Genomic DNA, 14,070 nt, shown 5'->3' with positions numbered 1-14,070 from the left:
AGATGTCACTTTTTACCCACAGTGGAGTAACTCTTCACCAAGGGTTAATTTCCAGAAGTACACTGATTCAGAAAAACAGTTTAACTTATGGTTCTTTCTGGCCATCACGCAGTATAGGTTGCCACCTAAATTATTTAGAAATTGCAGAGAATCAAAGTTGTTATGCTTGGTATTTCTGAGCAATTATTTCACAGAATCACAGGATCATCTAGGTTGGAAGAGACCTCCAAGATCACCCAGTCTAGACCCAACACTAACAAGTCCTCCAATAAACCATATCACTAAGCTCTACATCTAAATAACTCTTAAAGACCTCCAGGGATGGTGACTCAACCACTTCCCTGGGCAGCCCATCCCAATGCCTAACAACCCTTTCAGTAAAGAAGTTCTTCCTAATATCCAACCTAAACCTCCCCTGGCACAACTTTAGCCCATTCCCCCTCGTCCTGTCACCAGGCACGTGGGAGAATAGACCAACCCCTATCTTGGTACAGCCTCCTTTAAGGTACCTATAGAGAGCAATAAGGTCATTCCTGGGCCTCCTCTTCTCCAGGCTGAACAATTCCAGCTCCCTCAGCCGCTCCTCGTAAGACTTGTTCTCCAGACCCCTCACCAGCTTCGGTGCCCTTCTCTGGACTCTCTCGAGCACCTCGATGTCCTTCTTGTAGTGAGGGGCCCAAAGCTGAACACAGTACTCAAGGTGCGGCCTCACCAGAGCCAAGTAAAGCCTAGCCCTGCTGGCCACACTGTTTCTTATAAAAGCCAGGATGCTGTTGGCCTTCTTGGCCACCTGAGCACACTGCTGGCTCATATTCAGCCGACTATCAACCAGTATTCCCAGGTCCTTCTCTGCCAGGCAGCTTTCCAACCACTCATCTCCCAGCCTGTAGCTCTGCTTGGGGTTGTTATGCCCCAGGTGCAGGACCCGGCACTTGGCCTTGCTGAACCTCATACAGTTGGCCTCAGCCCATCGGTCCAGCCTATCCAGGTCCTCCTGCAGAGCCTTCCTACCCTCGAGCAGATTGACACACACACCTAACTTGGTGTCATCTGCAAACTTACTGAGGGTGCACTCAATCCCCTCATCCAAATCACCGATAACGATATTAAAGAGGACTGGCCCCAGTACTGAGCTCTGGGGGACTCCACTAGTGACCGGCCTCCAACTGGATTTGACTCCATTCACCACGACTCTTTGGGCCCAGCTATCCAGCCAGTTTCTAACCCAACAAAGCGTATGCCAGTCCAAGCCAAGAGCAGCCAGTTTCTTGAGGAGAATGCTGTGGGAAATGGTGTCAAAAGCCTTACTGAAGTCAAGGTAGACCACATCCACAGCCTTTCCCTCATCCACTAAGCGCGTCACTTTGTCATAGAAGGAGATCAGGTTCGTCAAGCAGGACCTGCCTTTCATAAACCCATGCTGACTGGGCCTGATCGCCTGGTTGCTCTGCAAGTGCCGCGTGATGACACTCAGGATAATCTGCTCCATGAGCTTCCCTGGCACTGAAGTGAAACTAACAGGCCTATAGTTTCCCGGGTCTACCCTCCAGCCCTTCTTGTAGATGGGTGTCATGTTTGCTAGCCGCCAGTTGACTGGGACCTCCCCTGATAGCCATGGTCAATTTCAAAGAATTGACTCTTGTTGTTGTATTTTTTTTGTTTGTTTGTTTGTTGGTAAGAGGTGATAAAATAGCAAGCAAGTGGTCTAAAAATCTGCAATGGCCAATTAATTTTTTTTTTAATGCATCTTTTCAATAACATATAGAGATCTTATTTAGCGGATTATGGATTACTAAGAATGAACCTTAAAGATGTTCCTATTGTTCTTGATCTTACTGTGAAAGCTTCAAAGAACTGTGCACCTACATAGAAGTAGTATTGCATCAACACTCCTTTTCCATTCACCCATGATGCAGCATTTTAAAAATCCTCAGGAAACAATATAATGAAACTATTTTCTAGACATGTACAGCAACCCTAATTTAGGAATTTAGGAATAACTCAATTCAGGTCATATCTATTATGCTGAATACAGAACTGCAAAAGTTCTTTTAATGAAAGTTCATTCTTATGATCAGTTCAGGTGAATCCACTCGAAACTTTTACGATAGAAAATCTACATTACAGTCTATATGCAAATAGAATGCTCATGAACCAAAATGGCAAACAAGTAAGGTTGGAGTAACAGCAATTCTGATAACCTTCAGTCAGTTCTTAACCTATCTGCTTTCCCCTATTAGGTTTGCAATAGCATTTTTTTCTTTTTTTTTTTTTTTTTAATTAGATCTTATAACATAGCATTTTATAACATAGCATTCAAAAATTTTCTAAGGTACAGAGTGACATCACATCTTCTTACTCCTGTATGAAGAAACATTTTAATGTCTTGTAAAACATTGGAAGATTTTATTCTATTCTTAATTGAATTTAAGTAGGTGTATTTGATATAACTGATGGTACTTTTGGAAAGCTGCAAACATAATGGCTTGGATCCAACTTCCACTGAAGTCAGTGGAAGCACTTCAATTGATTTAATGGTTCTTGGATTTGATCCAACATGCACTTTGATTTAATTGGACAATTCCTTGGTGTAAATGCAATACTTACTTGAGTACTCACATGCAATAAGCTTTTGTAAGATCTGGCCGACAGAAGTGAACAACTGAGAGACAAGAAGAGACACTTGCATGGCACAACTAGTTGAAAATCACAAGAAACTGAACATTTTGTGAATGTGAGAGTAGTTTTATACTTGTATGGCAGAACAACAGATCAGAAATTTACTCCACCTTACATATTCCTGTGAAACATCAATACAAATCTATAGTTTTCAGAGGTCATTACAAACCAAACTCCCAAGGGGTTAAAGAAATGGATGAAGAACTTGTTCTTATAAACCTGGCCTTATAGCTAACTATAGCAATTTCTTGGCATAGTTATTTGATATGGGGGAAAAAAATCATTAAACACACTTTCTCACCTGTGATAATAACTATAGATAAAATACAGAAAATATGGCTGACTATAATTGTAATCATAATGTATTAGACTATATTCATCTGAAGCTGTTTCTACAAAACAATGACTATCTCAATTCCCTGCCCACTGCAGATTTGATACGGCATCAAAATGATTCATTTTAAGCCATCTCCATTTGGTCTTAAAAAAAAAATAATTAAAGATCTTAAAAATTCCAATATATATCCAGTTCTTACTTTTGAAATGATGCAGTTCCACCATCAAAGCTTAAGTTTGTTTCACAAAAGTATTAAACAAGGTTGAAAATTGTTTCACAGTTTCTAAGATAATCAGAGATTTCTGATCTTCTCTTCTATGATTTCACAGGTCTTAACTAGTGTTCCAAAAAGCTGTTAAAAGTGCTACATTTTCTGCCATGACATGACAAAATAAACAAACAAAAAACAAACAAAACCTCAGTCACCAGCTACAGTTAAGAAGAACTCATACTGAACATTGAATCAACTGCATTTCCAAATCAGTCTGCCTAGGCCACAATGGGCTACATGCTTCATTAGAATGAAAACATCAGCTTGCTGAAAGTACAACAGGCTGTCAGCCTGGGGCTGAAATCTGCCTGCTTCTAGGTGGCACAGTGTCCTGTCCATCCCTTTGTCATACCCTCTGCCCAAGTACCTTGTTCACCTCTGCTCAGGAAGCTCCATAACACTGCTAGTCCATTGGATTGCTGTCACAGCAGCCATACAGGTGCACATTTCTTCTGATCATGACCTCTCCCTGACCTGCATCAGCCTCTAAATGCCATTGCATGAGAAGCCCAGCACAACTTCTCTAGAAAGCCATTGTTAAAGCCTCTCTTCTCTGAGGCACTTTGGCAACCTTTCAGCACTAGGCAGGTACATGAAAATCCACAGCATGGGACACAGGGTGACCTGTTGTCTCCAGATATATCCAAATAACTGTCCATGGAAGCTAAACATGAATAGAACTGCAAACAGTGGCAACAAAGCAACTGAACTCAGCAGTATAAAGGTGGAAAAATGTACAAGGAGAAATTATATCTGTTTGAGATGTAAAGAGAAGAACTACAGTTCAGTCCAAAGTGTGTCCTAGTCCTGGGATTACAGTTTGCTTATTTTTGTGATCTTCTTCTACCCAGTTCTTTCTTCCATACAGTCTAGCCTTCAATCCTTTAATTCTTTTCATTCCTTTTCAATTTAAAAGGATCTCCTGGTTCCATCTCACTGATGCTTCTTCATACGCCAAGATATTTTCTACACACTTTTGGTGGCTCTCCACTTATTTCTCCTTGTATATTTTGTCTCTTAGGATTTTGGAAGAGCTATGATAAAAGAAAGCACTGAAGAGGAGGGAGGATCTCCTCCCCCCTCTAGAAGCATCATGTGGAAACTGAATACTGTAGCTATGGCCATAGAATATACAGACAAAAAGTCTGTTATTACTGAGTTAACTTAGCTCTGCACAGCACTGAACCGAAGTACCTAGGTGCAGAAGAAATCTATATACTTTCCCTACACAGCCAGTGATCTCTGCAGCCCCCCCATAACCAGCTATCCAAACTAACCAAATAACAGTATTTGGCATGCTATGGATACATTGCCTCCCATACACACAAATTCAGTTGGAAAACTCTCCTGAGAAAATGCAAAGCTACAATGCACTGTTGTAATAGTTTTACATCCCTTTTCAATAAGTTCAGTGTTTCTTACAAATCATACAGTATAGGTCTAACGGCTGTCCAGCTCTCCTCTGCCAAATATATCAGTGTAGTGTGCATTTCAAAGCATTTACATTTATTATTTTTCCAAATTTTATGCATTGGATTGAGTTCTCTAGAAAAGCCTCTAATTTAACAGTATTAACAATGTAGTAAATGGACCACTTTGTTTTTCTTTAAGATTTTTTTCCAGCTGTACTCTAAGGTCTAGTAATTAACAGATTGTAAGGATAATTGCAATAGTCTGGTAAAATCAGAATTAGCTGCCAAAGATTACATCAGTAAGAGAGAGCACAGATGCAAATTAGAAACTGCAAATTGCAGTGACCTGTGATTACAACTGGCTTAAATATACATTGAGCAAAACTAACCTTAGTTGTATTATAGCTGAACTGTACTTTGTTAATGTCATACAGGCATTGACACATGAACAAGCAGGTAAACCAACACGACAAGAATTAAATAAAAGACAAAATCACTGGGCTGCTAAACATGTGTCTTTTAGTGCTGTACTGTTATACACATAACAAGCTTACAGTAATGCTGTTCTTTTTATACTTCTTTCTGTCTAGAGAATACAATCTTCCATTATTCAGCTGTATAACAACTACCAGCCATTTAAGCTTTCTGCTCATAATTTTCATGTTGACCTTGCACATATTAACAAGCTTGGTATTCAAAAGCCCTTGAACAAGGTCACTGTATGCCTTCTGAAACCTTGCTTCTGTTGCTATGTTTCTCACTACAGAAATAAATATGTAACATAGTCAGAATTTTAATACTAGGAACTTACGAAAACTGAGAATCTCGTACCCCCTCTAGAAACATCATGTAGAAGTTGAATACTATAGCTATGGCCATACAGTGTACAGACAAAAAGTCTGTTAAAATCATCAGACTTAGGCTCCTGGATATGTCGGGCTAATAAATTTACTGAGACAGAGTATTTCAGTTATGCTATATCACTACAATAGTTTAGAGACTTAAAAATGCAATCTGAAGGGAAATAAAAAAATGCAATCTGAAGGGAAATAACAGGACCTACCAAGTGTCACCAATGTACTGCCTTCAGGAAACAAACCTAAACTGTCTGTCACCACAAGTCCAGCTACTGATCCTCAGCACTGCAAAAGGAATTAAACTTGTTAGATAACTGTCTCTCTACATAGGGAGAAAGCCTTTCCAGAATTCAGTGCATCTACCAGATTTACCTGGACAAGACAAAACACCCAAGCAGTTAAGAAAGTAAAATGGCTGCACTGTCACTAGCTTTGCACTTGAGTTAAGAACACTTAAAACACAGAAACTCAAGAAAGGCAACCATCCCAAAATTTCGGCCATATTGTCTTAAGTGGAGTTCTGACCTCAACAACATAGTTTATCCCTTGGAAACCCATCCACAGCTCTGCCTAAAGTGCTCTAAATACTTGTAGGTGGATTATGCCAAGCTTTCTGGACTTGCTTATATTATCCTGATATTCAGATGCCATAGTTTTCAAAACTGAACAGATCTTCTAAAGGTTACAGAGATTCAACATTCATTCAAGGAGGAGAAAAAAAAAAGCCACAACACAGCATAACATTCTCTACAATAGACAGTAGTTGAATTTATTGCAGCAGCCCTTTTACATTTACTTCATACCAACATTTACTTTTACTAATATCTTTTTTTTTTTTTTCTGGCAGCAAGTCATGATGTTACTGCTTTATATTCCTAGTCAATGTTAACCCAGATGTAAAATAAATGATATGAGCTATTTTAGAAACACTGAAGTGGCAAAATGCTACAGTAGAAAATATAGTAAAATCTCCCCTTTTTAATCATGCAAATCAGACTTGCCAGAAGGTATAGCTAGAGCACAATTACTGTTGCATACAGGAGTCACTCTCAGAAAAAGAAAAGGCAATGTTTGTATTCTGAAGTACTAAATAAGCTATAAAACTTTATCATTCTGTATTTAAACTTATTCTCTGACAAGCAAACTACCTTTCTCTCTGGGGGAAAAAAAAAAAGCCCCAAAGAGCCACAAGTTTCTGTAAGAAAAACTCAATTATACTTCACCAGATTTTTTCAGAAAGTAAAATGGTGATTTCCTGTTTTCTGCTCTGCGCTCCCCTTCTTTGTTTCGAAGAGAAAGATTACTTTATCTTAAACAGACCATGGTAATCTGTAACAGATTTCAGCTCTCAAGCCACCATCTTGCAGTAAGACATCATTAAGGAGCACGGAGCTTCACAAACTGGAAAAAATTTGCTTTCTTTCTGGAATCCAATCCACCTTCACCATGCAGCAAGGTCTGTGAAAAGGCAGTAAGATAGACAAGGGCTTTATTTGTACAACTGTAGTGAATCCAAAGATATTATTTTACAGCTGTCTGAACCATGTACTTAAGTAAGCCGGAACTGAGAACAAGAAACCAAAGGAAACACTAATTACAGCCCTCTTAGCATAGCACATGTATTTATTTTAAAGTCATATGTGATCAGTTAATTTACTCTGTACACATAAAGCTCAGTAAAGCTAGTGACAATTTCAAGAGTAATCCTAAACCACTGAATTCATGATAACCATATATATATATATCATTTATGTTTTGTGAACCACAAACATAGAAAAAGAAAGCCTATCTCTTCGACTGATGGAAAGTTTTTCTAACTGCAAAGAAGAAAGTTTAGATAGTCCATCCTATTTAAAATAATAACTGAGAATTTCACAGTTTAAAAATTATCTAGTTGAGCATCCTTAGCTTTCCTATCTGTTTAAGTATTTCTTTTGTCTCAAGAAGAGCCTGAATAAACGTTTACCCTAGCAGGGATTTTGGCAGCTCCCTTTAGGTTTTGCTATTGCATTTCATAAACCAGTGGTTTTCTTCTTGTTGATAAGATAGCAACAGAGTCAGATGTGAACAGTGGAAACCAAAAGACCAGATTGCTCATTTAACACAAATGAGTGCTTTGATCACTGAATAATCATTTAGCATTGTGTATTAAGTATCTTACCCCACTGTTATTTACAAGATGTGTTTCCTCATGGCTATTGAGGGAAGAAGACATCTTTTCCCCCTTTCTAACTGTTAAAGAAAAGAGAAAGCCAAGCAGACTCTCATTTTGTGGTTGGCAATATGTTTCTAACACTCCTTTCCCCAAGGAGACTAGGGACAGCAAGTTCTTTCATTTTTACCAGTTGCAAGAGAGAAACATATCACAGGTGGCCACTCTCTTGAACATATGCCATTAGCTCTGCTCATTTGTATATTCACTAGAACAAATGACACACACAAGTATCCTCATGTACATACCCAGGGAGTTAGTGCCACCAGCCTGAGAAAATCATACACATGGCTAGAAAAGAAACATAAAAATATCTATTGCATTGAGATAAGACCTTGTGGGGCTCTGCCTCAGTTCATGGTACACTCAGCTGTGTGCTGAGCAGTTTATATTTCTGTAACTGATGTGATGTTCCAACTGACTTAAAAATCTAAATTTATTTTACTAGGCTACCAAACTACCAGAACCGATGAATTGGAAACAATTTTCACTTGTTTAGCTATTTTAGAAAGCACCATAAAGAACAGCACTGCGGGATGAAAATTTATGCACTCAGGAAAGCAGAGAATGACATACCACTATTTTGATTCCAAGTGTCTCAAGGTAATTTAGAAAACATATTGCACTGTTTTTTTGGAAGAAGCATAAAGATTACACTGTGTGTGTGTGTGTATGTGTGTGCATGTTATAGTCTAACAGACTTTCCACCTTACCATAGGGCACTATACAGAAAGAGCAGACTGGTATGCTCAAGCAACAAGAAATATAACTAAAACAGGAATTCAAACCACCTTTATGTTTTTTGTTTGTTTTGTTTTTTGTTTGTTTGTTTAAGTCTTGGAAAAGAAGGAACCAAAGCTACCAAAGCTGGTGTTCTCCATACAGGCTCTGTAGCTTTGAACAAAGGGTAAGGCACAGTTTTGCCTTTGTTTTACTTGATCTTTGCTTTGCAGTAAAAATTAGTATTTTTATGTTGTGGTAGTCACTTACTGGAGTGGAGGAGAAGAAATTTTCTTTAACATAGAGTGACCTAATTCCTAGGGTGTGCTTGGTAATACATACTGAAAGGACCACCTACCTTCCTTGGAAAGAAAAGCACCAAGACAAGAAAACAAAAGGGCTCACAAGGAAAAGTCTGAGGTGAAAATGCAGTTACAGCACTTCTGGTCTTCCAAAGGCAAGATGAAATCCCAAGCCTGACTGAAGACCTTGCTTGACCTGGAATACTACAGACCTACTTGTAGGTTTCCAATTCTGCCAGAGCACTTGGCTGAGCCATGCAAACCATTCAGGCATAAACAGTACAGACCGCCTCATAATACTTTTATCCCACATCAGGAAACTTTTGAGGACCAAGCCTGCAATATAGGTTATTAACAGTCTAAGTCTGTTCAAAATGAGCAGTGTCTGCCTGCCAGCCTAGCTTCAGGTGCAACTAAATAGCCAGTATTATCCCAAAAGTCATCTCAGCAGTACCAAAACCCATTTTAAATGTTAGATTATTTGTCCCTACCAAGCAGTACATAAATCTGATGCCTGTCCTTACCAGCAGCCCCTAATAGGTGAGAGTTACAGGTAGCAATATTGCCACATTTCAAACTTTGCTTTGTTGTCCTTTCCAAACCACAGCTTAGTTTACCTGAATTTATTGACTTACTACCCTATCACAGGACCCTTTAATCATTAGCTCTGCCCTTATAAAGGTTAGACCTTAACCTGTCTGGTGTTCCTTCTACATCTCATTTAATCTAAAGCCGATAGCCTCTGTTCTGAACCCTAACTCCATTTTAAGTTTGTCATTTATTACAAACATGTCTTAGATGCAGCTACAAAGCCTGTGTTGATGCTAAGCTGTCTTCTTACTGGAGTGTAGATAAATGATTTGCATCTGTGCCTCCTTTTCTAAATTTGGTCAGTGGGGCTTTGCTGATGTAGATGAGCTGAGATTCATCTCGTTAATGATGCAACTCATTTGTTGTGAGCAATATGGAATAAGAGAAAGCTTTAAAGAAAACGCTTAAAAATAATTGCTCTTATTACAAGGTGCCTGGGTCCTTTCTGTAAAACAGATAAAGAATAAAGCAATGTCATCTCTGAGTTAAACTAATTGATGCAGCACCTGGAAGAAAGGAACACAAAGGCAGTTTGAGAAATGTTGTTAGGCAAAGGTGGGACAGTATGCTGGAGGAGCTCCTTATACAGCTCTCTGTTTTGATTACTTCTGTGTTGTCCCCTCCTTGAGTTGTGAGCTACCCTCCTGAGGATTCAAACTCTTCATGTGTACAGTACAAGAAGCCAACCTATTATGCAAAATGATTTAGAGTGATGATTTAGACCTGGTTAAATATCATGCCTGTTTGCTCTTTGGCTGTGTAATGGCTTAATTCTTTAATGTATAAAAACAAAAGGATTTAGTGTGTTATGTGTAATGATAAACTGTTACCAGGTTACAGCTGATAGGACCCTTAAAAATCTCTGATCAAATATTCAAAAACTTGTGGAGGGTTACAGAAATATGTCCCTGGATCACACTTGTGCATGGGTATTTGTGCAACTAAATGGATTTGTTAAATTTCCTAGATTTCTGTGGTACTTCACATGGTAAAAAAATCAGACAGCATTATCTTTACAGGTCTAGATATTGCAAGCCTTCTATAAGAGTTCTTCACCACACTGAAGAACATCAGTTGCAGCCATGTTATTACTGGCATAGCTATAGGGAGACTCCTTTGGCTCATGGACTATACGCAGGAATTATTCCCTACAACAGATCAAATCTGGAAAAATTCTGTCCTAGTTACACCTAGGCTACTCTTCTGACCTACTTATTCCAGACACTGGTTATCCCATGAGTCTGCTCAAGTGTCTGGCCAGCAGCTGGCAAACACAATAGCACTGCTATACTTCACTGAGGTACAGCCAGAGAGTACTGGAAGGATGTTCTTACACACTGACAGACATCAGCTTTTCTGCACCTTATCCTCACTCTACTCTCAATGCATTAGTTTGCATGTCCCTATGTCATGGGGAACACAAGTTAAGGAGAAACATTGTTCATGGTCTAGTAAATAACATTAAGAAAATGTCTCAGGACATAGTGGTCTTTCTTACATATCTGAATATCTTAAGATTTTTTTTCAAATGTCACCTGAATAGACCATATATGGATGCACCTTACTGTACCTCCAGGGAATCCTGTAAACTTCATTAACAGTTACAAGATGCAAGGAGAAAAAAAAAAAAAAAAGCACAATTTTTCCCAATTTTATTTGAATGTTAGGTGATTTCGAAACCCCAAATTTCAAAATGGTATGTTTTGAGTGATTACAGAGATAGAGCAACAAAACTGTGTAGACATATTTCTAAGCCATGAAAAAGACAATTATGTAGGATGTTTGGAGTAAAACTATGAACTCTGTAGCTATTTTTCTTCAACATATGAGTATATGGATAATCCTGAGCCATGACAAAATAATTTAATATTTTTAGCTTTCATATTAGCTATTATATTCATATTTATTATTAGCTTTCACATATTGTCACTCTGTAGCTGTCTGTTGAATTTGTTCTGAGCTGATCCTGTGTGAACAATGAGTACAGTATTTTTCATATCCAGACAAAAGGCAGCATACCAGATTTTCTGAGTTTGGAAAACACAGCTAAAAGGTCTTTGCTATGTAATTTGCCCACCCTCATGGAACGACCTCCCATCCCACTCCCCGAAATCATCTGACTTCAGAGCAGTTCAGTTCCTGGCAGCCATGGATACTTCTAAGGTACCTGCTGTGTCTGAAGGTTTATTCCTGACTTCTTCAATCAATCAATGTCAAGACTGAAAGCACAATGACATGCAGCTCTCTTTGGGCATCCAATCACTCTGAAATGGTGTGTTTGTGAAACAAGCAAAGCTCTTCAATGTGAGGACTAGAAAGACAGGAACACATACAGAGTGTCATCAATCAATGAATTTTCCTGCAGGTGCAACATTATCTGTCAGAGAGCCTGTTTTCCTGAAAGCCAGGGTTTAAAAATGAAACTAAACTATTTTTGAAAACAAAATTACTTATGCCAATTTGTCTCTCTTTTCAAAACAAGATATTCATATTTCAGATCTGTATCACTATTCTAATATCATAAACTGGTTTAATTCTTCCTAGACAGTGGGGGAAGAGATACGCATCTGAGTTATCCAAACCAGGCTAAGGTCTCTTCCTGCATTCAGGGTTTCACAACACATATCAGTAAGGATGAAAGCTTTTATCATTGGCACTTTTAAGAAGTCTTTTATGTTGTACAGATAGTTAGTTTGCAATGACCTCCTTCTTCTAGATTCTCATTTATGAACAAAATCCTGAGCATTTAACGAGCCATTGAAGAGAGCCTTACCAGGCTAGCTCTTGCTATTATTCACGTCTGCTTTCACCCACCTTAGGAGAAAACACATGTGAATTAAAGCAGATGCATTAGGCTGTGGTTTGCATTGTCTGCCAACAGCTGCCTCAGACTCATTCCTGTGAGTACATGTATAGAAAGATTGCATGGAGTCCTTTACAGGCACCCGACTTCCATGTAAAGTGCAGCTGAGATCTGTGCAGCTAAAATGGAAATGAGGATCTGCTACCTCTTTACACAAAGGACTAGTGTTTTTCTATAAGAGACTTTCCTTTCTCCTTTTTTCCATCCTCTGGCTGAGAAGAGAAGAGCAGCTTTTCTTTCCCGGCTGCCTGCAATGTTACTTTGAGGTACCAGAAAATAGCAATTAGATCTTGTCTACATGGAAACTTCTGATTGGTCTGAAAACGTGTCAAAAAATAATACTTGTACTCCGCAACAGCCCTTCTTCTTCAAAGCTGATAAGCAAATTTGGTTTTTATTTCTTTCCTGCTAAAATCAACATCTAAAATATTGAGTGTGTGGTACCATATTAAACTGTGCATTGCACAGCCACTTTATGTTCAGTACAACAGGTCAGCTGAGGAGAAAAAAAAGGCAACAAAGGCAACTTTTTTTTTTTTTTTAAATCTGCTCACATTGTTGAATTCCCAAATTCAGTGCAGCAGATTTCCAAACTCTTGGGAAAAGCAGAGCAGTACAAGTCAGCATGCTATACCGTATAAGCTTCCAGCACAAATGCCAGTAGCCTGGTTACAGCCACTTATTCCACTACACTCTCGTTCGTGTGACAGCAGAGGTCACACTAACAGAAGTCACGACAGATCACATCTGCTCTGCTCAGTGAAAAAGCAAACATGCCAGTCACCTGGTCCGAGCTGATCATGCCAGCCCATCTGGGAAGGGGCAGCCTGGGTAAGCTCTGATAATGAAAGCCTTTGGACTGGCCAAAGCAGGCAGTGAGAGAGGGATACTGCAGCCAGGTAACTTACTGAGAAGAGTAGTGATTAAAAATATATATTTGTATTTTCTCTTGAGGAACAGAAGCAGCTGGGACCTGGATATAGTGAGAATCATTTTAAGATCTTTTTGTTTTAGTTTAGACCTAAAGCAAAAGATGCATTACTGCAGAAGTGTGTTTGTCTAGCTTCATCTCCTAATGCCTCTGATCCTTAGAGATCACTTTACACAGCTTGGTGTGCGATGACAGCGCAGGACTGCCACTGCAACGTTTCACAGCTCTTTCTGAGCCACACCAGCCTTATTCATCACCACAGGTTTTCTCTGTCATGTTGGCTTTTGCTCTCAAGTTATGTTAAAATACATTAATTTTGCATGCCAAAATGCGCAAATCCATCTGGACAAAGCTGTAGGAAAACAATCTTACCAAACAGCAGCGTACAGGTGTAAGCCCAACACCTTGGTCAGATTTCTCTTGGATGTAACAACAGCAGCGGGGCCCCAGCTAAAAGACATCATTCAGAGCTGATTGGGACCAAATCATCTTGCCAGTTTAATCATTGTCCTCTTGTGCTGGTTATTTCCCACTTACCCAGCAAGTTAAGTGGGAAAATTGCTTTCAGTGGATTTTGGATTGGGTCCATAGGCTTTGGTTTTTGAGGCCTGCTGTGAGGGAGAAACTTTTTTTGTTGTTTATTCCACATAAAAGGACAACGGTCTAACAGGTTCTGCAAGTTTTAAAAATAATACCTAAGATGAAGAAATGATTGAAATGTTAATCGGATGCAAATTGTAGACATTAAGTGCTAAATTCGCCACTGCTTAGGGTGTTTTTTAATCTGCGACTTGCATGAACATGTGAGTAATTTCAGCTCTTTGTTAATGCCATGGCACCCACCTGGCCAGGCTGTTCTTCCCCTTCCATGTGAAGTCAATGCCAGAAAGGATGG

General features: G+C 39.1%; 1 long non-coding RNA gene across 1 annotated transcript; it reads right to left on the bottom strand.

Annotated features, from left to right (window-relative positions):
- Positions 1–6,158: 6,158 nt before the first annotated feature.
- LOC310889438 lies at positions 6,159–13,637 on the bottom strand. Its single transcript, XR_014576566.1, has 3 exons — positions 13,548–13,637; positions 11,549–11,692; positions 6,159–7,014 (listed from the first exon to the last, which is right to left on the bottom strand). It is a non-coding gene; the product is annotated as an uncharacterized lncRNA (long non-coding RNA).
- Between the last annotated feature and the right edge of the window lie 433 nt (positions 13,638–14,070).

Source organism: Anser anser, assembly GCF_964211835.1.
Source record: "Anser anser genome assembly, chromosome: Z".
In the NCBI taxonomy this organism is placed as follows: Eukaryota; Metazoa; Chordata; class Aves; order Anseriformes; family Anatidae; genus Anser; species Anser anser.
Note: the sequence above shows the minus strand (reverse complement) of the source record. Positions and strands in the feature narration are given on the sequence as shown.